This window comes from Oncorhynchus mykiss, chromosome 32 (genome assembly GCF_013265735.2).
Source record: "Oncorhynchus mykiss isolate Arlee chromosome 32, USDA_OmykA_1.1, whole genome shotgun sequence".
NCBI classification, from domain to species: Eukaryota; Metazoa; Chordata; class Actinopteri; order Salmoniformes; family Salmonidae; genus Oncorhynchus; species Oncorhynchus mykiss.
The window spans coordinates 10,353,679-10,357,533 of record NC_050572.1 but is presented as its reverse complement, the minus strand read 5'-3'; positions in this window follow the sequence as shown (position 1 = coordinate 10,357,533).

The following is a 3,855-nucleotide window of genomic DNA, read 5'->3' as shown; positions in this document are numbered from 1 at the left end:
GAATTGTGATACAGTGAATTATAAGTGAAATAATCTGTCTGTAAACAATTGTTGGACAAATGACTTGTGTCATGCACAAAGTAGATGTCCTAACCGACTTGCCAAAACTATAGTTTGTTAACAAGACATTTGTGTGGTTGAAAAACGAGTTTTAATGACTCCAACCTAAGTGTATGTAAACTTCAGACTTCAACTGTGCATGCACAGATACTTTTAAAGTTTAAGAAGCACCTAGAATCAAACACACTCAACCTAATTCAATGGCTCTAAGCTATACTGAGTGTCGTGAATTGGGGTTGGACATGAGATGGGGTTGTATTCTCCAATTAAGATTTTTTGGTTAACGGCTGATAACGATGTAATTTCAACTAGTTTTCAACCTGTTTCTCATTACATTATTTCAATCAGATTCAACCAGGGAGGGAAGGTAGGAGGGAGGGAGGGGTGGGAATTGGAATGCTGATATTACTACTCAGACCAGTGTCTCCCTAGGGAGGAAGGAAGCGAGGGAGGTGGGAAGAGGGAGGGGAGAGTGTTATGTCCAAAAAGAGTGACACAAGTTCACATTATCCTGGGAAATCACACTTATTCATCTCTATCCCTTTCGCATCCTCTCCCACACATTGCTTATTAATTTGTCTCTATTTGCTTACCTCTTCACTTCTCCCCTGTCTTTCCAGTCCTCCTTCCTCCTGCCCTGTCTCTCCAGTCCTCTTCCCTTCTCCCCTGTCTCTCCCTCTCCAGTCCTCCTTCCTCCTCCCCTGTCTCTCCAGTCCTCCTGCCCTGTCTCTCCAGTCCTCCTTCCTCCTGCCCTGTCTCTCCAGTCCTCTTCCCTTCTCCCCTGTCTCTCCCTCTCCAGTCCTCCTTCCTCCTCCCCTGTCTCTCCAGTCCTCCTGCCCTGTCTCTCCAGTCCTCCTTCCTCCTCCCCTGTCTCTCCAGTCCTCCTGCCCTGTCTCTCCAGTCCTCCTGCCCTGTCTCCCCAGTCCTCTTCCCTTCTCCCCTGTCCCCAGTCCTCTTCCCTTCTCCCGTCTCTCCAGTCCTCCTCTCTTCTCCCATGTCTCCAGTCAAATTCACTTTTCTTTCTCTCTCCCCCCTCTCCCTGTTCCATCCACCAAACTTTTTTCTCCCTCTCCATCTCTCTCTCCTGTTCTATCTCCATCTCTCACTCATGTTCTATCTCCATCTCTCTCTCATGTTCTATCTCCATCTCTCTCTCCTGTTCCATCTCCATCTCTCTCTCCTGTTCCATCTCCATCTCTCTCTCCTGTTCTATCTCCATCTCTCACTCATGTTGTGTTTGTCACCCATGGGACATTCTCTGAGATTAGAGTTAGATAAAGAGGAATGAGAGAGGGATGGAGTGGGAGAGAGAATTCACCACAGACTCAGAGGGGGATCCTCTGACACACACCTTGGATATTTATTGAGAGAAAACAAGGGAATGTTTGATGAAAAAGAGAGAGATGAGTGAGAGGTAGCAGCGAGAAGAGAGACAATGAATCACACCTGTGCGATCTGACAGAAGAGGGTGAGAATTACATTGCAAGTGTCCAGGGGACTGTCAGTTTACAACAGCTATGTACGTTAATATCTCTCATGCACACACACACACACACACACACACACACACACACACACACACCAAAATACACACAAACACACACAAACGCTCACACACACACACACCCAAACACACACAAACACCAAAATACACACAAACACACACAAACGCTCACACACACACATCTCAGTGTTGCAATTCTATGTGTGTGTGTGTGACTGAGGAGGAGTTGCTTACGGATACAGGGCAGTGTCTCTGTTTGGTCTCCTTGGTAACAGCCTCCTGAGCAGGCCTGGTGATTGGATCTGCGATTTCAGGGAGTGGCTCCAGCCTGGGTGTGTGTGTGTGTGTGTGTGTCTGTGTGTGTGTGTATTTTGGTGTTTGTGTGTGTTTGGGTGTGTGTGTGTGTGTGTGTGTGTGACTGTGAATGAGCCACACAATACCGCTCTCCAATCTTTAGATTTATACTCCAAGAAAAACCTCCACATTTTAAAATATATCAAATCTGAAATATAGCCACGTCCTTGTTCTAAATGAGTATATTTATTTAGACTACCATCAGACATTCTACACCAGGCTGCCAGGCCAGCCAGGACTGGAGGAGAACAGTTCTATTTAAAGAAGACGGTTAATTAATGAGACTTGTACTGAGGCATTCTTAATTATCAAAGTATGCTGAGAGTGGAGGAGGGGACTGGGGTGTACGCCTGTATACGCGAACACACATGGTCGCACACACACACACACACACACACACACACACACACACACACACACACACACACACACACACACACACACACACACACACACACACACAGACACACACACACACACACATGCACTCACATGAATGCACGCACACACACACACACCTTCCCTATCCACCCATCTATCCTCCTCCATGTTTGAAGGTGTGATCTTCATACACTAGGAATTAGGCAGAGATACTGGTGTGACCTTCATACACTGGGAATTAGGCAGAGATACTGGTGTGACCTTCATACACTGGGAATTAGGCAGAGATACTGGTGTGACCTTCATACACTAGGAATTAGGCAGAGATACTGGTGTGATCTTCATACACTAGGAATTAGGCAGCGATACTGGTGTGACCTTCATACACTAGGAATTAGGCAGAGATACTGGTGTGATCTTCATACACTAGGAATTAGGCAGAGGTACTGGTGTGACCTTCATACACTAGGAATTAGGCAGAGATACTGGTGTGATCTTCATACACTAGGAATTAGGCAGAGATACTGGTGTGATCTTCATACACTAGGAATTAGGCAGAGATACTGGTGTGACCTTCAAACACTAGGAATTAGGCAGAGATACTGGTGTGATCTTCAAACACTAGGAATTAGGCAGAGATACTGGTGTGATCTTCAAACACTAGGAATTAGGCAGAGATACTGGTGTGACCTTCATACACTAGGAATTAGGCAGAGATACTGGTGTGACCTTCATACACTGGGAGTTAGGCAGAGATACTGGTGTGACCTTCATACACTGGGAATTAGGCAGAGGGACTGGTGTGATCGTCGTACACTGGGAATTAGGCAGAGGGACTGGTGTGATCGTCGTACACTGGGAATTAGGCAGAGGGACTGGTGTGATCGTCGTACACTGGGAATTAGGCAGAGGGACTGGTGTGATCGTCGTACACTAGGAATTAGGCAGAGATACTGGTGTGACCTTCATACACTGGGAATTAGGCAGAGGGACTGGTGTGATCGTCGTACACTAGGAATTAGGCAGAGGGACTGGTGTGATCGTCGTACACTAGGAATTAGGCAGAGGGACTGGTGTGATCGTCGTACACTAGGAATTAGGCAGAGGGACTGGTGTGATCGTCGTACACTAGGAATTAGGCAGAGGGACTGGTGTGATCGTCGTACACTAGGAATTAGGCAGAGGGACTGGTGTGATCGTCGTACACTGGGAATTAGGCAGAGGGACTGGTGTGATCGTCGTACACTAGGAATTAGGCAGAGGGACTGGTGTGATCGTCGTACACAGAGGTGGAAAAAGTACCCATTTCTCATACTTGAGTAAAAGTAAACATACCTTAATAGAAAAGGACTAAATGAAAAGTGAAAGTCACCCAGTAAAATAGTACTTGAGTAAAAGTCTAAAAGTATTTGGTTTTAAATATAATTAAGTATCAGGAGTAAAAGTATAAATAATTTTCAAAGTGCAAACCAGACAGCACTATTTTATTTGATAATTTACGGATAGCCAGGGTCACGCTCCAACACTCAGACATCATTTACAAATGAAGCATTTGT